Genomic DNA, 23,727 nt, shown 5'->3' with positions numbered 1-23,727 from the left:
TATAATATTTGTTGGCCACTAGGCCTTTCTTAGAGACAGTAACTTATTTTAACTACAAAACAGCTGAATAAGGGGAATAAAACCAGCATAATTTTCAGTGTCATAATTACTTTCCAATATGGGAATAATCCTTAAGTGATTTATACAAAGATTAAAGAAAATTAATTATGAGAGTGTGATGTAGGAATGAAATACAGATGCCTGCATTAAATTAGTTCATTGCTCTGAAGAATTCTGGAGGATGTTCCCTACCCTGTGACCAGTAACTTCCCCATGAACTCAGAATGACACAAGCCTGGCCCTGAGACAGAGGGAGGTTGGGCTATGATGGTTCACCACAATTACTCAATCTTTAAATGACAAACCTACCAGCAGTGCTAGCACCACCACTATGTTTTCCCTGCCTGCTGTGAAAAATGCTTTCTATAACTTGGAAGGATTATCACTGGAGTGCTTCTCCCTTGTGAAAGCATGTTGTCTCCTCTGACTGCACCCGAAAAGAAGCTGTGGGAAAATATATAAAAAAGGTATGTTTGAATTTGAGCACAGGGATCTCCAGGGTCAGCCCCAGCTCATCTTCTGTCTTTCACATTGCAGTGCTTCCCTGAGGGTTTGTAAGCACAGTAGGGGGGAGGGACCAAAGCACCAACAGCTGTATCAGAGTATTGCTTATCACCAGTATGATACTGAGCAAATTCAGGTTTTCTATTCAGTACAGGGATGGGTTTTTTTCACTCTCTTGCTTCTCTCCTGGAAATCTCTACTAGCATTTCATCCCACTTGCTGCTCCATTTAGGAGTTAATAATGTGTTCATTTTACCAGAGACATGTAGGCTTTTCAAAAAAATTGAGCCCCTGTTTTTTATTCTGCAATTGTAGTCTATATTTTAAAGTGAAGCAAGACATTTGCTAGAAACAAGGATTAGACATATTATTCTGTAACAGCATCTAACTGTCTGTCCTCTGAGATTAACATTTTAAATTTTCTAGGTGGAAAGTAAATATACTTACTAAAGAATATTTTTCTTAGATAGGAGGACTAGACTAATCTTAGAGAAACAAATTGTGAAAAATTCCTTGGCTGCTTTATGTTGTGCATGTGTGGATTACTAAGGCTAAAGTGCTGTTATGTTCAGCTTTCCTCCAGAAGGTGATGCTTGCTGGGGACAAGCATACGAGGCAGTGATTTGGTATGGCTGGTGCAGCAGCACGCAGGGTTCATCAAAGAGAGAATGATCTGTGGTAGCTCCTGTAGTGCTCGTACACTGTAGTGCTCTGCAAAGTACCACCGCCTACTGGCTCAAACAACTTTTAAAATTCATAGGATAATGTACAGGAATGTGGTTTTTTAATTTACAGCAGAGAAATGATGGGTGTCAGCCCTGGAGGGCCAGCAAAGCTCTGTGATAAATTGCTGGTGAGAGCAGAGGCCTTATGTGCATATGGAGAGCGGCAGAAAACGCATCAGCAGTACTTTCTCTTGGGGGGATCAGTGAAAAGACACAGGGTGAACAGATGTCTCTGGCTTCTGCAGGCTTTTGCTAAGTTCCTCATTTGGACTGTTCAGGACTGAATCTGCTCACAGGCCTTGGCACAAAGCAGCCTGTGCCAGAGCGAGCCTGTGCTCCCTCTGCTTGTGCTTCTTCACTGGCCAGGAGGGGCCAAATCCTGCCTGGCAGGAGGGACCAGGAGCTGCAGCTTCTGTCTTTCTGCTCTTCCACTTCATTTCTGTCTCACTGATCGTGCTGCTGTCTGCACTCATGGCACAGATCGTGTAAAGCTTGACTGAATCGTGGGAAGTGATGCCCAGAGATGAGTCCCCGTGCCCAGAGGTGGAGAGGCTGGAGCAGGGCAGACTCCAGAGCTGTATCACTGCTTCTTTATTGAGGCTAGGTTTGGTTCACATTCAAAATTTTAAATTTTACCAGGAGAGAGAACACAGTCTAATCTTGTTCTGCTGCTTTCATGGCCTTGCCAGACTGCATCATATTGCATAGAAAAAGCTAAAAACCTGCATTTAACGTGGGATTCCTCAGATGAGCTATCTGAAAGCACATTGCTGCAAAGTTGAATAGATGACGATGTTCATGTTGTAAATTATGCTGTTTTTCTACTCAAAACAGAGATTTCCATCAGGATGTGAAGGGAATAGGGAGTTGTTTAAATATTCTGAAACATTTTAAATCTGTAACAATATTAAAAATACTGTGCTTTAGGGAGTATAAATATCTGGGAGGGATAATGAAAATGTTGGTGGTTAATGTGTTTGAAAATTATGGAGTACAATCTTGTGCATAGTTATTGGAGATTATGTGTGATTAATATGATCTTGATGTGAAATCGGGATAGGGAAAAAGAAGATAAAGATACTTCTCCTTACTTGTGTCCATTAATAGAATATTTATTTATTCTTATTAATAGGCTATCTCTATTTCCCTCCTTCTATACACAGAAAAGTACTTCAGGGAACAATTAAAAGCATTTAACTCCCCTTTGTGTGTTGTTAGCAATAAATTAATTAATTTTTTCCAATATCTGTATCAGTTAACTGTTTTAAGTCCAAATCTGAAGCTCAGTCAAAGCATCTCAGTTTATTTGCTTTGAGAAGAGAATGAATAGGAAGGTTTTTTCCTTGCTAATAAAATTTTTAAAAAGAGATTGTAGCTGTTTTCCCATTTCAAATCCCCAAGTCACTACTGAGAATAAGTAATTTGACAGTACTGGTGTAATGAGTAAGGGAAAAATTGATAGTGTTGTGGAGGTTTCTTTGGGTCATTGATAGCAGGAGGGCATGGAGTCTGGTATTTTTGTGGGGGTTTGTTTGTTTGTTGTTTTTTCTTACTTATTTTTATCTAATATTGATAACATCTGCTTAGCACTGAAATCCATTTTTGCCGCTGCTGTATCAGGATGACTTCAGTCAGGAGTGGCCTGTAAAACTTTTAGAGTGTCTCTTGCAGTCATGTCTCCAGCTGCACAATGCAGATATCAGCGTAGACCTCCTCCTGCTTTAGTGTGTCTCATCGACATGATTTATTCCTAGGCACCCTTGCTTCAATAAAGTGGTCTTGGGTGACCACTCCTCCAAAAAAGCACCAACAGTGAGTCCTGCAGGGCTGCCAGGCTAGGCACATTTAGTGAGTGGGGCACTGTATCACAGGAGCCAATTTGAGTTTCATTGCAGGACTGTGAGGCACTGGGACATGCTCACAGCTTCTAGACAGAGATGGAGGAATAGGAGGAGTAGCCATAGAGTCCCTGATGACATATTGCAGAACCAGTGCAGTGTGAAAGCTGCAATTACTTCTGTGTATCAGTAAGAAGTCCTCATGAGTATCTGCTTCCTGCAGCACCCAGGGCCCTCTGTCTCCAGTGACATATCTGTTGTCCTGGCTGCTGAGGGTCGCATGAAACTTCCTCTAATGGACACCAAAGTGTTTCATTGCCCAGCAGAATGAATTGTGCAGGCAGCAGAGTTTCTCATGAAACCTCATTGTGTTACACAAGCCTGTGGCATAACTAACACCAGCCCATTGCGAGTTGCAGGAACAGCTGTAATATTTAAATTCAAATATAACAATTTGACTTGATGTCAAATTTTCAAGGGAATGAAGAAAGTTGCCAGCTTTCAATATTGATGATTTCTTGTGTTTCTTTTCCTCATTAAGAATTTCATCATAGTAATACAGAACCATCATGCATTTTAATTAAACAACCGAGACTGCAAATTTGTAATCAATGAGAATAAAACCTAATGTGTCAACAGTTAGACCTCCCCTGCAAAAACTGACCAAAGGAAAAAAAAGAGAAATTGTATTTTTTATGGTGAAGCCTTCTTTTTCCCCAGTTCCAGGTTTTCTGGTGATAAAGCAGTAGGTATTTATAAGGAAGTAATAACCCTCTATTTAATGGCAGGATATACTTGAAGAAAAAAATAACTTATTAGTAATACATTTTCTAATGAGCTGTATGCTATAGGGAAATTGAGCCTAGAAATGTGAACAATTATTAAAAAACTGTTGTCTTTTCTCTATTATAGGAGAGAAATGAAATATGTATGTTAAAGACACAAAAATGGGACTAGTTTAAAAATAGGGTGATTTTATTTGAGGACATTTGCTTCCTCCCTCTGCTGTTTGTTTTATTTTAGGATTTTCTTCGACAGTTTTCACCCTCACCTTCTGGAACTTGTATGTCTCTTTAAAGCAAATTGTTGTAAAGCATATTTAGTGTCTCGAGTACTAATACCAAGCTGCATTATTCATCGAAATTTCTACTGGCATGAAGTAAGTGATTTAAAGGAATACTATCTCAAATAAAATCTGCTCATTTAGAAAGAGCACATTTCAAGCGCCTCATTTTATTGCATTTTGACCAGGTTTTGTCATCTTGGGGAGGGTTATTGGTGGGGTTTTTGTTTGTTGTCTTTTATTTTGAGAGAAGGGAAGCATTTGTGGCCAGCCAATTGGGAAGAACTGCAAATCTCTCCATGTGCAGACCTTTCTCTAAAGCTCATTTGGATGTGTTTGAATCCCTCCAGTACTGGTTTTGGGTCAGCATGCTGGCCAATTGGATGTACACATGGCATTGTCCATCTCATCCTTTACCAGGGTTGTATTCTTTGTGACCAGGGTTGTTGAGTTTTTTTTGTTTGGTTGGTTGGTTGTTTTTTTCAGTTTTTTAAAATTTGTTTATTTCTGTTGAGCTGACTTGGTCTGTTTTGCTAAAAGCAGCACTGACTTTTTCTATTCTAAAGCAAATATATCTTGTGAACAGGCTCCTGATGGACCTTAAAATGTACTGGCGTATGATCAGCTGCAGGATGCTCATTGCTGGCACACTGTGGGAGCATGATTGTCCTTTGAGTGTGCTCCTTGTGCTGAGAGGAGGAGGGAGAGGCAGGCTGAGGTTTTCTGTCCTTCCTTGCTGCCACACATGGCACCCAGACTCATGCCATATAGCATAGACCAGAGCTGTGCTCACTTTTTTTCCTAGATGGGAATTTACTGTTTGGGATTGATTATCTTGGTTATATTGATATGGTGATCTAAAGGCAGGTATGTAGGCAGCAGTATGCAGCATGCTCAAATTTACTTGGTCAAACCATAGGTCCAACCAACTCTGTTTGTCATAACCCAATAATAGATAACTGGAAAACAGTAAGAACAGGGTGAGCAAGTAGGGGTGCTTTTTCTAGAACATAGTTTTCCACTTACAAGAAGTTTAGGTGTGTCCTGAGTCAGAGGCAGTGTACTTTTATTAATTTGACTCAGAAATTTTGTCCAAGAGCTGATCAAATCAATTTTCAAGTCTGTTGATGCCTTGATTCATCTACAGCATTCAGTGACAAAGAGCTTGACCCTGAGATTTTATTTCTTTCATGCCTGTTCTCTCACAGCTTCCCCAGTGTCAGAGTTCTCATGCACTTGCTCTCTTTATATGTTCTCTGTGGCACTTGTGAGTTTACAGAAAATCTTATCCTCCCCAGTGACAGCAGTATTGCTCTCAATGCTGATCCTAGTTTGTGCAACACTTCTAGGTAAAACAATTAAAATGCTAGGGTTTTTTCTGGCTTTTCCCAATATTTTTCAACAGAATCTATTCTGACCTTTTCCCTAAAATCCAGAATGTGTTATGCTGATGGAAGAAACCAATGTCTGAGTTTGGGGATTTTTTTTTTCCCTTTCCTGTATCAACTGTTTCCTGGATCCGACTAATGCATTTTCTTTAAAAGAAAAAATACAAGCATCGTCATATTCCACCACCCCCACCCAACCTGACCTCTACCTTCCCCTCTCCCCAGAAAAAGAAAACTAGCTATCCATTCCAAGAAAATCTTTCTAAATTTTATTTTCTGTGCATGGGATCTAAATTTTTGACTGCACCATTAGGAAAAAATAAAATATTGGCTTTACTGTTATAGTTCTACATGTATGTATGAGAGTGCATGAATGATAACAGTTTTTTTCAGCAGTTGCTATGGAAAACAATTTTGTGTGGTGAATCATACTTTGACTTTTGTTAAATAAAGTCATCCTACTTATTTTATAATAATTTTAATTACATGTATTTGTTGAAAATTAAAATGTTAAGAAGTAGGATGTATGTTTAAGTGAATTTTAAGTGAATACACTTAAAAGAAGATGAGGGGTTTTTTTGTTGTCCATTGGATGATTTGTGGCATTTTTAATGCCACTCTGTAAAAGAAAATATCTCATAGTATCATAGAATAGCAGGTTAGAAGGAACCTTACAGATAGTCTGGTCCAAATTTCTTGGTGAGAGCACAATCTAGACAAGATGGCCCAGGAGACCCTGCCCAGGCAAATCTTAAAAGTGCTCAATTCTGGGGAATCCAACACTTCTCTAGGGAAAATGTTCCAATGGCTGATTGTTCTCAATGTCAAACATGTTCTTCTTCCATCCAATTGGAATCTCCTCAGGGGTAAATTGTGCCTATTCCACCTCAGCTTTTCCATGTGCAAAAAGGGAGTCTCCACCTTCCTTTTAGTCATCCTTTAAATAATGGAACACAGTAATGAGGTCTCCCCTCAGCATTCCTTTCTCCAGGCTGAGCAACCCCAGCTCTCTCAGCCTTTCCTCATATGGCAGGCTTCCCAGTCCTCTGATCATCCTTGGTGTAAAATCCTTTGAAGTATAATAGTATGCAGGAACAGTTGGGAGGGGTGGATTCCCTGTCCATAGGACATGTCAGAATTTAAATTCATTCTGTTCTGCAGCAAGCTGAATGACTGGAGATGAGCTAGCATGCACGTGCGTATGTCTCAGAATAGCTAATCATCCAGCTCAGACCTAACTGCAATTTGTTTGCCATTTTACTATATTTAGTCATTGGACCAAAAAAAGCCTGGTAATCAAAATTCACTGGGATATGGAGACCAAGGTTAAAAGGTTTTGCATCAAGTAGATTTGATATGGGGTCTCCATACACCAAGTGTTGCACTTGCTGGGGATGCGATTTAAATATTCTCCAGGCTGCCTTTTACCCCTATTTTATTTTCTTTCCACTTCCCATTAAAAAAAAAAAAATCCATTCTTGTGAAAAGTGAAAAATACATTCCAGCCAAATATTTAGGTTTGGCAAATGATTATTTTGACATCTTTTGACATGTGCTCCATATCTCTGTGTTTTTTCAAATTAAGTTTTAAAAAGACAATATCACTCTTCATCACTTCATGAAGAAATTGCTGATAGGCTGCTTTTAGACGACTAAGTGAAATACAGAGGTAGTAGGAGAAAACTCCTAATTTCTATTAAGATTCTGAACAGGACCTAAAATAGTTTAAATAAACATAAATAAGGAGTGGAAAGTTGGCATAACAGACTAGTGTTTTGCTAATCAATTTATGGTAAATAAACATTTAAGTTTTTAATTTTTTTTTTCATTCCACATCATCTCCCTTTACTGATTTTAACATCAAATCTGATATATGTAACCTTTAGAGAAAGGACAAAGAAGCCAAAATCTGACATAGTCATCTTCACAGCTATTCCTTCCCCTATAAACAGTTTTTCTTTCTGAAGTTATTTCATTAAAACCTTGACATTTGCAGTTGGAATTAAGTATAAGAACTGTTAAAAGAAGGTCATATTCATTTTGGCCTGTTCATTCTTTTTTTTTCACTCATGCAGGTTATAACAAATTCAGGAAGTTATCCAACTGGGAAATTTAAATTGTCCTAGCACTTGTGAAAGAGAAGCTAAGATAATGAAAGAAGAACATGCATGTGAATAAAAAAAGAAATTCCTGGCAGTATTAGATACAGTTCAGCATCTGAACTGCAGAAAGCCTTTAAATTAATTTCATCTAAAGGATAGACTAAATCCAGGTCTTGAAAAATGTTCGTCTCTGTCTCACCCCCCACTTAGGTAATAACTGTTCGTCTTTACCAGAAAAAATAAACAACCAAATGAATCACATACAATTTCCATTTTGATCTTTTCACGTTTTTGCCTTTTTTCCATTTTCTTCAGCATCCTCTTCCAAGTTTCAATTAGATGAAATGAAGAGATAACAACAAAAACTGTTGCTTCCATTATTTGCTACCTGTCTGGAATCTGATCATATTTGTGTTCACCTGATTTATCTCTATAAAGCTGCAGGATTCTTTTCCTACCCATCCCAAACCTATCATGCCTTTCCTTTGCAAGTCCTAAAAATTACATATCATTTGTAAGGAATGAAAAACTGAGACTGGAACTCTGGGCCTTATGCCTTCCAATTTCATGCCCTTCCTGATGTTCTTCGCATTATTCTTGTTTCAGATAGTGCTCCTCTAGCTCATTAATTTTTCTCTTGTTAACAGGAGGAAAAACTTTTTGTGGCAATTAGTGATGCATGGTTTCAGGTCTTCAAATAGGATATATCTCCACGGTCAAATAGCAATTGGATTTCTTGTCTCAGTATTATTATTATTGCCTTATAATAATTTCTTGTTTTAGCACAAGATGAAGTAAAAAAAAGAAAGAATGAAGCGTTATGGAAATAAATAACTGTAGTGCACTGGATTTACCTTGAAAATTTGTGAAGTTAAGCAGATATAATTACTTGCATCCAAGTTAGTCCAATGATGCATGAGTTAGATTGAAAGAATTTGTATTAATTAATCTGTATAGAGGAAGAAGACAGATTGTGCAAAGTAAATTACATTTTTCCTTTATATGTTATAGTTTTTTCTTTATTTCTGATATATTTTTAAAGGTCATTGTTTTATGAGGACTGTCTAGCCAATAATACATTTTATATTTGTAAATGATTCAGCAGTAAGTATTATATATTACCTTATAACCTGAAAATAGCTGATCTTACAATTTACTGAACTTTATGAGTGTAGTGTGGGGTCCTTGTTTTTATTTCCAAATTAAATTTCTTCAACTGTAAGTAAATTAAAAGGAGTACTGGTGAGTTCTATTGCTTTTTTAACAGAAAAAGAATGTTATGTATTGATCAGGATCGTTGCAGTTTTATGGTTATATCAATAATATGTCTTCTGTTCCTGATTATTGAATCTTTCTCAGAGTTCTCTTTTGTGCCTTAACATTCTGTAAATGTAATTGAAAAGGTACAATCATTGTCTACCTTAGGGTGTTTTACAAGTTTCTTATTTTGCTTGTGCATTTAGAAGAAAAACAGAATAGCTTATTGGGCAACTCCATTAGTCTAAGTTCTGCTTCTTATTCAACATTACCTAGAAGAATTTAAAACTTTGGCTGTAGTGATAAAACCATAGCACCACTGTTGGAGCAAATTAAGTTGAGTGGGACACAGTGTGGAAAATAACAAAAAGATGGTGAAGCAACACAGAAGAGATAGAATGTGTGTGTTTTGTTTCATTATTTTGATGGGTGGCTTTCTCCTGCACATCACCTGAATCATAGTGGATTAGTGGAGATGAGGCATTAAACCAGGCTGTAAGCATGTTCAGTGGAATGCAATCTTAATTTTTATCATTGGCATCATTTTGGGATTTCTTAATGGGAAAAAAATGCCAAACCTTTGGCTATTGAAAATTGGTTTTATCAGCCAACAGCTGACAGATAAGTTTGCAATTTCCAAAGGCACATCCAGAAACTAGCTGAATTTTTGTTTTTAAGTCTAAAATCTTAAGCATTGTGTTCTCATGAACAAAATCTGTCTTTGTTACAAAGCTTAAAAAGTGTTTTCTATGGCTTCTCACAGTGGCTGCTTGACTGTATAACCTATGGGAGATTGGCCTCTCTGATCTTTCTCTTCTTTCTACTTTTTTCACATATTATTGAATATAGATGAGTAGCCGCAAGTTTGAATTACTGTAATTTTTCTTCATTCAGCACCATATACATTTAAAGGAAGTGTTTACCTGAGTAATATTTCAATTACATGACCAAAAACAGGGTCACAAGTGTTTTAAACAAGCTTTTTATAGTTTTCCTAAAAATGCTCAATCATTTCTGTTTAATAACTTGTACTGAGGTTGTTCCAAAGTTTTATTAACAAAAATTAATCCCCTTAAATACATAAATTTTTGTTCCAGTGTTAAAGTAGATGTTTCATTTCTATTCCTTGTGATCTCATACTGTATATGTAGCAAGACAAAATTCAGAGGCAGTAAATTCCATAGATCAGTGCAGACAAAGGTGTGCGTGTTTACATACATAAATTTGGCTCTTGACATGGTTTGTGTTTTTCCACCATCATGATATGCAAGTCTCCTGTTCCTTGCACATGGTCTTCTCCCTGTTTCCTGAGCAGAGGCACCAGGCGAGGGGGAGTATGGAGCTGGGTGGATGCAGTCAAAGAGGAGGCTGGAGAGAGCACAGAACAGCCCCCGTGCTTTGCGCAGCCCATCATAATTTCTGTTCTCTGGAATTTATCATTGGCACTTCCCTGGCCAGATATGAGTGATTTATTCCAAACCCTTTTATCAACGGGGCATTTATTTTAGCATTTCCAAGTTTTTCTGATATCAGAAACCATATCTCTGCTTATCAGGGACAAAAGCATCAGTTAATGTGAAAATGTAAGCACCATGCTGGCAGTGCTGAATTTATAATATTGCTTACAGTGCTTTTCTGAATGATGTTACAAAAGCCCACATGAATGGTGTATAAAAGAGGCTCTTGCTGTGGAAGACAAACAGTGATTTACTTCTGTGTGCAGTGGTGCCTTCACTCGTTGTGGGGAATAACTGCGTCTTGCGCTTTTCTGAAATGCCTAAATGCATTTGAAATGTCTCAGACTTTAATGTTAAGAATAGTAATAATAACAATAATAATAATAATAATAATAATAATAATAATAAGTCACAGAAATGAAGGTGGGGATTCTTAGAAATATAGAAAAAATTGCACAGGGGAATTTCTGATATTACCTAGGCATTGAGACTTCACATTAAATTCAGTACATGTTGCTTTCTCCAGAAACATTGAAACTAATAAGTGTTTCTGAACAGATGAGTGCAATGAATAATGCTTGCAGTTTCACAGAACCTGTTATACTTACCAAAGGTGCTCTCATGAAAACTTTATTTACAGAGTATAATTGACTTCCTGCCTTTTCAGGTTCCTCCTGAATAGAAGTAACTAAAACAAAAAGCTTTGTTATTATTATCTTCCTGCACTTTCTTCCCTCTCATTCACCTTAAAAAGCTAACAAAATTTTCACCTTTTTATGTTTCCTATATTATTTGGAATTTTTTTCTATTTTGGCTTTACTCAAATCTGAAGATCATTTTGTTTGGTCATAATTCTCAGGAATTTAAGAATGCAATGACTGAGAAACTTGTGTAGAATTGCACCCTCTTAATATTGCAGGCAGTGCAGCTATCCATTTTTAATTTTTTCCATGTCAGATAGTGATATTTTTTCTTCTTTTCCACTACTCACCTGAGTAAGGTGTTCCAAAATATCTCTAGTCTGATATTTAAAAGGTTGGGAGCTTTTTTCTCCACAATTCATTTCTTCCTTCATAATTTGCATTCATATATTCTTCAGCCAATTCTGTTGTAATTTTATCCTGAAGGAATGTTTAATACTTCAAATACTTTTGAAGAGTTAATTTTTTTCACAAAATCAATTTCTTGTTCACTGGAAGCGTAAATAAACACTTGATTTAATTTAAAAAAAAAGCCTCAAATTAATTTTTTTATTTTGTATCCAATACAAATGTTCAGGCTTCTCACTTTTAGGGTCCAATTCATGGTACAACACAGTGTTACAGCCCAAAACAAAGAGCATATCTGCTGAATTTGCAATAATATCTAACTCAAATTTTTGCTTGAACATGAATGTCCTTTGTGAAGTGTTTTGGTGGACCAAAGTTGTCAAGTCAGTGCTGCTATTTTGACTGAGCTTGCTGGGCATCTTCAGATTTGCCTTCCCAGTTCTGGTTTCTAGGAGGGATTTATAGACTAAAAAAATCCACATCTGTGGGAGGGGAGAAAGGAGAATAAGAAATAAGTTGGTGAGCTTAAACAGGAAGATAGAAAAGCTGTAAAAGGATGGAAGGATGAAAGAGAAGGGTTTATGAAGACAGCAAGGATTATAACAGTCATACCCACTCCCCATCACAAAGAATCCAGTGAAAACTGACTAAAAAGTTTTATTATGTCATTTATCTGGTACCATTTGTCATGATCAACAAATACTTGCTGACAAAGATGCTATTCCTGCATGTCTATTAACTCTTCATCACTACAGAGGGGAAAAATCCTGATAGTGATGTGCTCAACAGCTGTGTCCAAGACCCCAGATTTAGCTGATGCTGATGGGTCTGATTTCTGTTGTCTTAGTGCCTCTTGCTCCTTTTTTACCTGACCCTAAATACTATCAGGGCAAATTGCAAGGAGAGAAAAGCCTTCTGATAACTCCCGGTCCATCAAGGGGATGAAGGAGTTGTGGACAAAAAATTACTGGAGCTCTGGAGGATGAAGGTGAACTCAGATATTTTTTGCTGTGAAGGTGGCTTTTAGACTGATATCCCCAGCTACAAGGCAGTTGATTCATATTGGATTTTGGAGGCAAACTTTTTAGGAATTTATAGGGATGCAAAGTTTTACCTGATTAATAGTGTTTAATAATTTTATATTTTGGAAGGTGCTCAGGAGTACTGCTTGTTGTGGCTTCTGTACAGAAATATGTGACTGGTTGCACACCTTGAACTCTTACCTCCTCATAATTTTAGACATGACACCTGTGTATTTTCTCTCAAATTATTTTGGATGATGAACACTTAATGTGCATTTTGGAATTTGACCAAATTGTATGTTTTTATAGCATATAAACGAAATGTTCTTATGAGAAGGAAATTTTTAATTTCTTCTATTTTCTCCTGGTTGCTATTTTTCATGTGAGTAGGATAGCATAATTGTAGACATGTTTTGTTTCTATTACATGGTTTGACTAGAATGAATAGCTAAATATTTTTGTTCCCTTTCTTCTGATAATAGTAAATTTATAACACCTGGGCAACTTTCACTCTGTAGTAAATTGATTCCCTTTATAGTAAAATTACATATTCTTTTGAGCTTTATAAATACCTTGTAATTTTGCTCTTCATAGAAAGAATAACTATTTAAACCTCAATCATTGGGAAGAATTTTACAAATAATACAATCTCTTGGGTTTTTTAAAATTGGAATTTTGAGGAAGTGGGATTGAGAGATACTCTAAATGAAAATATAAAGAGTTATCACTTCCAGTCTTCATTTGGGTAGATTTTCTTAGAGTATCCTGCTAGGATGAATTTGAGACCAAGTGAGAAAGAGAGAAGGTATGAAAGCTGAAGGTGAATGCACAGAAGAAAGTATTTTGTAAATGCTCCTTGGCATTGAACTGTAAACTATGCTTGCCATAGTGAGAAACGTGGCCAATAGTCAAATTCTTCAAATACAGCAAGTTCTCCCAATTACTAATAACAAAAACAAAGACACACCAAAAACACAAACAAAAAAAACCCCAAAAATACAAACAAAACAAACAAAAAAAATTATCTTCCAGGCTGCTGAAGTTCTACTTCAGAAATCCCATATAAGAAGCATTATGAGGCTGGAAAAGTTGCATTCACATGCTTCAAGTGATTTAACATGTGGTAGTTTCACAGTGGGCTGAGTTTGTCCCATGTGAGGACACCATGTCCAGAAGGTTTGGTGTTCTTGCACACAGAGTCTCCTTGAAGTGTGGCAGCATCATCCCTCTATGTCAATAACAGCTGATTTCCTCTTGTCTCAGTCCAGGAACAGCGTATTTGTCACCCTTCCTGCTGCCAGCTAAGAAGGACATTTTCTCTGGGAAGAGAAAAATCTTATAGCTTTTATTTTCTTTTTGTCTTTTATTTTTTAAATAAAACTCTGTAATATATTCAAAGAATTTCCTAGTAGTATGAGAAAATTCCAGTAAGATTTGGAAAGCTTATTTTCATGTAGAAGTCAGTGAAAAATTTTTAACTGGGTAGAATTGGGAGACTTTCTGTTCCCCAGAGCCAAAGATAGTAGTTTACAAGAGAATAATTTAACTATATTTTACACTGCATTTTTAAAACTGCTGAAATAATGAGTGTGCTGAAACTGTGGCTTGCTGTGCAAGATATTGATTAAGACCAAATGTTGTTGGTAAAAAACCCCAGTTCATTTATTGACCTAAATTTGATGTCGAATATGATGATTAAAACCCTAAAATTTAGATGCAATTCTTTCATAATTTTCTGATGTTTATCCTCTTGATTCCCCTAATAATTAGGGGTTAACTGTGATGATACATAGTGAGTATCCATGCAGGGTTTATAATTTGAACCTTCAGCCTACTGTATCCTATTATAACTCCTTGCATATGGGTAAGTACAGAAGAGGTTCCCTTTGCATCAGCAGGGGGTGGTGGTGGTGAGATTTAGCATTTAAGATGTTAGCTAAAGCTCTCAGCTGTACTTCAGTGTCAATATTATTTTTCCCTTAAGTGTTGGATTTAGTTTGTCTTCACACTACAGAAACAAGTTCCTAGTTCTAATGGATGTGTGTGAGATTGATTGGCTACAACCCAATTGCTCGGATTGAAGTAAGTGTCCATCTGTATTTATTTACAAAATTTTTATATTTATTTATGTTTTTAATCACCTTTAAAATGGAAGAATTTGGATTTACGGTTTTTTAACTACAGTATTCCAGACTGAGATGTTGATGTCATTAAATTAGGTGTTTTACTTTTTTGGATGGTATGATTTCTTTTTTTCCAGCTTACATTACATCTTTTGAGTTGAAAATGGCAAAACAGAACAAGTGCTGTTGTTTTCTAAACCCTCTAAGACTCTCAGACATTTCTTTAAATTGAAGACCCAACAACTCATCCTGGGAAGTGCTGCAGATATTGCAGGGAACCCTTCAATTTTGAACTCTTTCAATTTGCTGTCTCCTTCAGCTACAAAATGCACGTCCTCTTCCTTGCAGTACCCAGTGCTGCTTCCCTTGAACTGCTTTGTTCAGGGATTAATTTTCCTCTCTGGTGATTGCATAATACTGGATTAAATGCAGCTCTGAGTCCTTGCGACAGTCAGAATATTCCACAATGATCTTGGGATAACATCAGAAATTTGAACATTTGAACAGATTTTTTCCCTGGCCAATTGAATATCTGTCTGCTGCAGAAATTTAGAGAAGACTGGACAGTTTGACCTAGGATCTCCCTGACTGTCAACTGTTGCAGAGATCAAGAATGGAGATTACTGTCATCCATAAAAATGTCTGTCCTATGTTCCTCTGAGGAACCTCCACAGATGGATTGGTGGGAGACACTGCTGGCTTCAGACACTCGTGATGTGACAGATCCCATTTCCTACCCTGCTGCACATCACCTGGCTCTTTGTTCATGCTCCCTGCTCTATAAACAATGCCCATGTGTGAGAAGTAAGAGGAAAAGCACACACTGCACACACATTGGGGTGCTGAACTCTGCCATTCCCGGGTATTTACAGATGTTATCCATTGCTTAACGATGTGCAGGTTGGTAGGAGCAGTGCTACAGATCAGGGAGGCTCACATATATCTTGGGGCTCATTTGTGAGAATATGGATGGCCTTTCTTAGGGTAGTTTTGCTGCAGAAAATTTATCATGTGTATGATTACCATGTTGACTGATAAGAAGTGAAATTCGGTCATGTTTGCCTTATTTGCTGCAAAATTTTGAAATTCTTTGAGGTGGAAACCCATTCAAAACTTTTTCGGTGAAATATTCAGTAGTGGGATATGAAACCAGATTAAATTATACTCTTTTGAAGGATATCTGGTGAGGAAATTAAAATCTTCCATCAGACTAGGGTAATAAAGTATTTAACCCAGATGATTCTTTTGTTTTACATGTTAGGAGCTTTCATGCTTTATTCACTTGGTAAATATACTTTCTATTTCAGAAAGTTCTGAGCACATTTAGGTGAGCAGATTCTTGCTTTGCATCTTAATCTGATTAAGTCTTATACTGTCCTTCCTTAGTATTTCACAAAGCGTGTGAAAAGGTGTGTGTAGCAGGCTCTATAATTTTTTCACTTATCATGTTTGCAGAGCTGGACATCATGCTGGAAATATTTTTCAGGTCCAAATTAATTACAGTTACATTAAGGTGATTTACTTGTTACATTAAGGTGATTTACTTTTGGTGTCAATGGAAGAAGATTAGGTTTTCTAAACTAAGTTTATCTTTTTCTAAAACACTGGCAAAATACTTCAATCTTATATAGCTATCAAAATAAGGCATCAGCTTTTTTGGAATATGCTAAATATGTCAGTTGCTAAGCATTTTGGAAAATCTTTTTTTGGTACCTGAGTGGAAGCTGGGCAATTACAAAAATGATCCACAAAGAATTTCTTAATGGTTTTTTTTCCCAGACTATTGTGTGGAGGAGATAGGTCAGTATTCATTAATTCACTTATTGGAGAACTATAACAGGACCAAGTGAATGTGCACAAATCTAGTCTGTAATTGTTAGTCTATGTGGCAAGTTACAACAACTTACAAAGTGTGAGTAATACTTAGTGTGAAAAGGGGCTTTAAAATGTACAAAAGACACATAAATACTTAATTTTCCATGGAGTTTACAGTTTCTTTCTTTCCTTTCGAGCTCATTCTTGAGGTTTTTTTAAGTAGAAGAACAAAGAGTTTTTAAAAAATAGATTAGGAAACAAACCAGACATTTGTCATTGTGCACAATGTGTTGGACACATAAGAATAATTGCTGATGCAGGTTAGGTACCACTCAACAGCTGTCTGATCTGCAGACTGGACAAAATGCCAGCCCTGGATTCAAGCTGTTACAGACCAACATAATGTGTTCTTATTGCTTCAGCACATAATATACCTTAAAGACAAAGTAAGCTAGCAATGTACTGAGGGGACATAATCAACATTTCTACAACTGATATTACTCAGCTCATATTCTAGTGCTTGGGAAGGGTTACAAGTTAAAGAACAGCCCAGTTCTTACATATTAGAGTGAATCATCGAGGCATGAAGAAAGACCTCAGTATTCAAATGCAGTTCTACAACCTCCAGCATTTAATTGTGTGTCTAAACACATAACTGCATTTTTTATAGCTTTTAAAACTATTTTTGGCAGTCAGTGTGCTAATGAGACCTACAGAAAACTGAGATTTCTAGAAAGGTGTTGAGGTGTCATTTATTTCTTTGCTCTCTACTTACTGTGTGGCTGTTTCTTTCATGTATTTCTTCTTTTTGAGACTAATTATAGTTTCTTAAAATCTATTTTCAACTCTTTTAAATGCCCGCTTCCCTCATCTGCTAATTGTCTTCTATTTTAGTTTCTTCTGATGTTAGTCTCCCCCTGACACACACAGGCATGCGCACACACACACACCCACACACACTTTCTGTTATTCTGTTGTCTCCAATTCTTTTCTCTCCTCCAAATGTAAGTCCTCACTCTGCTCATATGGGGGCTCAGCTTGTGTAGCTGGGAATAAGATTTTCTCCTCCAGGTTAGGTATCTTGTCATTAACACTTCAGACTTCCACGTAAAGCCAACACGTAGCTCTTTATCTTCTCATCCCATGTTCCCGCTTTTCTGTTTTATAGCAGCTTTTGCATCTTTTCTGTAGAAAATTTTCTCTTGTATTTCATGATGACCATTGTATATGGTTCGCTGAAATTTGGGTGTGGTATTATAATTATTTTATCAGATTCACACTTAGATTACTGCTTTACATTAGAAAGGTAATCATTCATTGCATATTCTCAAACACAAAACCCGTATGTTTATATTACCAGGAAGCCAAAATATTACAAGTGTTTCTATTTTGATGTGGAATTAAAAACTCAAGTAATCTTTCCAAATAAATGATGGACAAAGAGCCACAGCTGAACAACTTTGCACAAAGATTGTATAGTTAGATATATTACAAAACTATATAAAAATTGTTTAGTTAGACATGTTACTTGTACTGTAGTAGTCCCACAAAGGCATAGTCCCAGTCCAGAAATGCACTGTGTGCTGTAGAACCAAGCAAAGTGGATTGTCATGCTCTAGCATCCATACAACTGGGAAATGACATCCTTCCCTGAAGCAGCATCTCTCTTAAAAACGTAAGTGCAGGAAATATAATGGAGCTTAGTTGCAATATGGTGTTATTCTAGTATTTATTGTATGAGCCTAGTAGAGTAATTTTCTTTTTTCCTTCCCTTTCCCTTTCCCTTTCCCTTTCCCTTTCCCTTCCCTTCCCTTCCCTTCCCTTCCCTTCCCTTCCCTTCCCTTCCCTTTCCCTTTCCCTTTCCCTTTCCCTTTCCCTTTCCCTTTCCGTTTCCCTTCCTGAGTTTCTGGTTTTCCTTTGGTCCCCATAATCATGTCCCATAAGATCTGCATTTAACTGCAGTGCTCACATCCTAGAAGTTCATGCTATCTTTTCTTCCAATCTTGTACGTCACTTTCTTCATGTAAAAATGGGTTGAAACAATAAACATGGTATTATAAAATCCTAATTCTTGAAGCAAACTTGGGAGAGCAAAAGGTACTAATTTATAAATGAAATTAATTCATTTAATTATATGGCTGCATTTTTACAGCTGGTATTTGCTTGACACATTGCCTGTCCACAGTGCAGTGAGTGATTAACTGTGGTGACTAGACAATAATTATTATTTATATTGCAATTTTTGAGCTGTTAGGTGCATACAGGGTAACTTTGGTTGTTCTATGGGGGCTGTTGAGCCAGAGGAGGTTAGTTACCTTTCAAAAAAAAAAAAAAACCAGAAGTATCTGCAGTTCATTGTAAGCTCCAATATGTGCATTTATATTGAACTAATGAGTATACAAGCCTAACTGGCCTGAACATTAAATCCCATTCTATTAATGGGATTCTATTAATAGAATCTATTAACCCTTATTTTCACTGTAAAGATGACAAAAAATAAAAAGACTCTGGGGAAACACAATATGTGATCTCATGAAGCCCATTTGAAATGTGTCTGAAAAATGTCTGGTCTCTTTGATATAAATCTACATTTAGTAGATTTGTATTTTTAGATTTATATTTTTTTTTACTTTCTGAGTAACATTGTTATAGGAGTAACGGCCCGAAAAACAAACTCCATATTCTCATCTAGTATGTATTTTCTCCCTTTTATTCTTTCCTTTCTTACAGAAGGAAAAATATCTAAGATGTTTTTCCAACATCTGAAATGCTGCTATTGTGTGGTGATTGAACTCTATGTTCATCTTTCAGAGATAGCTGAACCTTAACCAAAGAAATTTTCTGTCCTGTTTTTCACACTTTATCTTAATTTTATTTTCATATGTTGCTTCTTACCTTGGCCCACCAAATAACTTTTCTCACAACAAGCAAGATAGCTCCACCAATTTGAAATGAGGAAACAGAAAGAAAATTGAACAGTGGGAGGTGGAAACAATTCAGTTGCACTCTACACCAGCCCACTGGCTCTCTTAACACTTGGGATCTGAGCTGAAGGCTTTGGCTTTCAAAAAACAACAGGGTGCTCAGTCATAAAGTGTATCTCTTCTTGTACATGACTCAAAGATACCTGAGGGGGAAAAAATCGTATTCAAACTTTTGTCAACATTATTTGCTCACGTGTCACAGGTTGCCTGTCTCTTGCAGTAGTGTGGAAATCACATTGTTCTATCTGTGAGCACTGCATGTCCCACAGAAATATCCAATATCACTGACATGCTGGCAGAGTGGTCAGTTAGTAGGAGCTGTCTCATTTCCTCATTCTACTCCTTAGTGTTCCAGGATTCGTTGGTTAATTTTTCGGTAATTTATTCCTTTTTGTTTTCTACTTTTTAAAATCTTTTCTCCTCCTTTCCCTAGACTATAGACTATCAAGGAAAACAGAAGTTCCAGTATTTGAATGCTATTTTCAGAAGTTTGTCTTCTGGTAATGCTTATGCTAAAATTTAGACTGCAGATATAACTGAGCACAGCGTCTTTTCAGATTTGTCAGATTTTGTGAGAAATTTCAATTTTTGCTTTTTATTTTTTTTTTTTTTTATGAAATGATCTGTCAGCAGCCTTTTTTTTTTTTTTTTTTTTGTCCTTTTATGATCCTTGGGTCTTTTCCTTTATATTTCTTCCCCCTCCAAGTATTCTGGCAGCTGAGGTGTTCTTTACAATCAGTATAACTGTCCTTCATCTCACTGCCCAAAAGGTGGTCTTTTTGTAACTGTTCTTATTATTTAGTCATTCTCTTTTTAAAATAGGCATTCACTTCAAACTCTTTATTCTGTGCACATTCACCACTTGCTTAACAGAGCGTGTCCCACCTAGAAAAGACTGTCCCTCCTACAGAAATAGATTCCTTGCTTTTTGTGTCTGTACTGCCTGCTTCTGATCCAGCATTGTGGCTGGTGCTATGCAGACCAGTGGGACCTGTTCTTCAAATAATTAGATTTACACAGATAAAAATAACTTTACCAAAAAGCCCAATTGCCTTGCAGATTGATAGGGGAATTTACAAATGGGATAGTTTTCTTCTGAGGGGAAAAAAAAAAATCTTTTCACGAATTTTCAAAACTCTTTAGGTTATGATATTTAGCACCAAAAAATACCCAATTCAGACTTTGAGTACAGTTTTTCAGCAGGTATTTCCAATGTTATATCTTTTGTATGAGGAAATCCCCGCAACCAATGAAACTTCTGCAACATCAGCAAGGCTGCTTAAGATCAAGCAGTTTTTCTGATGTAGAAAGAAGAAATTATGTATTATTAATATATATTATATATAGTAATATATTAATATATTAAACATGTATTACATATATATTATGCATAAGAAATTATGTATTTCATGTTAGTTAAAATATGCTTAATTGAAATCAACGTTTTGATGATTTTTGCTAAAGTACAAATTTGGCACTTTAGGAATTGCTTATATATTTTTTTGGCTAACTTTTCATTCCAAAAGGTCTTCCCAACACCGCAAGTGAACCACATCTCTTAATGTGCTCTCTGTCGTCTTGGCCGTTAACATCTTTCTGGTGAGGAAATCATATGTGTTATTTGGAATGAGGATGACTAACTGCAGAGTTTACAGGCCTAAGAGCATTATGCTCATATTACCAGCTCTGTGCTGTGAGATTTGGGCCTCCTTGGGTACTCTGGGCAGGCTTTACTCCAATTAATCTGAACAGGCAGTGTGTGTCTGACAGCAAACTGCATATAAAGATGATGCAGTCTGACTGCTGGGTCTACGAAGATTATTGCTGCTGAATAAGAAGTGTTTGAAGGAGCAAAGCTTTAACTCCCAAGGGAAATCCAAGCCTGCTGTCTTCTGTCTTCAGTGGCTGATGTGTATAAGCAGGACTTGACTGGAACTCCAGAAGCCTGTAGGATCAAAACAGCTTCCACAGACATAAAGTCAGAAGTGCAACTCCATGCTATGGGTTTCATTCCAGCTCCTTATTTGAATTTCTACCTTTCTTCTCTGGAAAAAAAATTCTGTAGGTAGCAGGGCAGCAGTGTTATGTTCTCTGGATCTGCATAGCAATCTATATAATCATAGAATCACAGAGTAATAGAATAGTTTGTGTTGGAAGGGAGCTTAAAGATTCTTTAGTTCCAACACCCCTGCCACAGGCAGAAACATCCTCTGCTAGACCAGGTTACTCAAAGCCTCATCCAGCTTGCCTTGAACACTCCCTGGAATGAGGCATCTACAAGTTCTCTGGGCAGCTCATCCCAGCACCTCACCACTCTCATGGTGAAAAATTTCTTCATAACATGAAATTTAAACCTGCTGGTTTTCAGTTTAAAGGTATTTCCTTTGTTTGCCTGCCCTTGTGAAAAGATCATTTGGGCATGGTTGATGGTTCTGGTTCTGGTAAAGCAGACATGAATGGCAGATTTGGGCAGCCAGAAATTGCTGGGTATTGCAGCAGCTGTATCAATTGCCAGCTGCTTGGAGCATCTATAGGACCCATTTTGCCTTGTATTCCCTAATCCAGTGGATCATCTGGTAGCGCTGCCTTCTTTTGTTCTCTTGTGACCTGTAGCTCTTCAGTTTTCTTGACTGTCATCAAGAAGTATCTTCTCTTTGCTACATGGAAATAGAAGTTTACAGATCATTTTGTAGCTACCATAAGGCAAATATGTAATTTATTTTGCTTTCTAGTTTAATTCCTCTTTTCTCCAGGAATGGCAATACATTTCTGTTTTCTCACAGTTTCTCTGATTCTAAGTTAATTTTTTTTTTTTTTAGATTGGGTTATTTTATCTTCAGCCAGCCTCAAGGTTTTCTTCTGTTGGGTTTACTATTGAGAAGAACCAGCTTATCTTGTCTTCTCTTGGATTTTGCTTCTTCCATCATACTGCTGTTCCCTCTTGCTCTGTCTACCCCACATGACTTAATTATATTGTTCTAAAGGAGATTTCATAAGGAGCTGAGGAATTTTAATTTTTTATGCCCAAACCTTTGCATCTTGTGTAGGTAAAATTTTTATAAAGGTCATTTAAGAAAAAGATCAGTCTCTAAAGTTTGCAAGCTTCCCAGTACTGTAACATTTCAAATGTATGACTCGACTATATTCCAGTTTCTATGGCGTAGTGAACAAACTGTTACTCCTATGGGAAGTGATATAGAAGAATGGTTTCTGATTTTCTTGAAACCAGGTAATTTATGATCCAGAACTTGCAGTTAGAAGATGCATTTATTTAACATGTCAGGAAACTTCCTTTCTAATGCTTGTCCTGCTGTAATATTTGCCCAGTGATTGCATGAATATCGAATTTGCCCTCTCCTCCTCTCTTGGCTTTGCTGCCTACTTAAATGTGTATAAAAGCAGCGCCATAACCTGCTGCAGAAATGAATGTATTTCAAAAAATATTCTTTCAATCTCCTTGAACTTACCTACAATTCTGGTAATAATTACATCCTATTTGTCTTATAGTTGCAGCATTAGTTTCTCTTTACATTTTTAAGAATTGACACTCTTTTACATCTGTTGAGATCTCTTATTTTAGGACCGTTTTGTTATTGAGTGATCTCTGATTGGGTGTTAATTCCTCCTTCCAGTAAGATCATCAAAAAACTCTTTTTCAATGCTCAAGAAATTTCTGTGCCTGCTGTATTGAAGATGCAACCTTGGCACTAAGCAAGGATATACCTTATTTCAAAATATGGATATTCCAAGTGTTCAACATAAAAAAGTTTCTTTGAGCCCTATAATTTCCTTCTGCACAAACAGTCACTGGAGTCAAAATTCATTATTTTTCTGAACTAACTACTTCCAGATGAACTGTATGTGTTTTTCTCCTTCAGTTTTCAGCATTACACATTAACTGCTTTACCTCTTGGTCACTTAAGAGCCATCAGATGTCCTTGCATCACCTCTGACCTAGATCACACTCATTTGAAGAAGAGGTCTGTTTCATTCCATGAGGAAGAAAGCTTTTAGTAATGCTAGAAATAAGCAGTGCTATGAAGATACTCAATTGGGTACAGAAAATCTTTGGTATGTACCTGCTCATAAGTAGCCCACTGGAAGCATTTCAATCTTCAAGACCAAGGACTGAAGTAGCAATATTTGTTATATGCAAAGTGGAGATTCGATCATTTGATCAAGACTTGGTGCTTAAGACGTAATTTGATTGAAGAATTCTTCAGGCTGGCAATTTAGACAATCCTGTCTCCCAGTTTCATTTCTTACCACTTCTGCTTGTTGTATGGAATCTTGTTTTATAGGATGGGAGGAGACAGAAATTACAAAGATCTAAATTACGT

At 36.8% G+C, this 23,727-nt stretch overlaps 1 protein-coding gene across 3 annotated transcripts in view; it reads left to right on the top strand.

The window, feature by feature from the left end:
* Positions 1–23,727, top strand: part of FGF14 (fibroblast growth factor 14) — a 380,110-nt gene that overhangs the window by 195,900 nt on the left and 160,483 nt on the right. The window lies entirely within an intron of this gene.

The sequence above is a fragment of the Melozone crissalis genome, unplaced genomic scaffold, assembly GCF_028551555.1.
Source record: "Melozone crissalis strain CALT ecotype California unplaced genomic scaffold, PUWL_Pcris_2 ptg000013l_1, whole genome shotgun sequence".
Lineage (NCBI taxonomy): Eukaryota > Metazoa > Chordata > Aves > Passeriformes > Passerellidae > Melozone > Melozone crissalis.
Note: the sequence above shows the minus strand (reverse complement) of the source record. Positions and strands in the feature narration are given on the sequence as shown.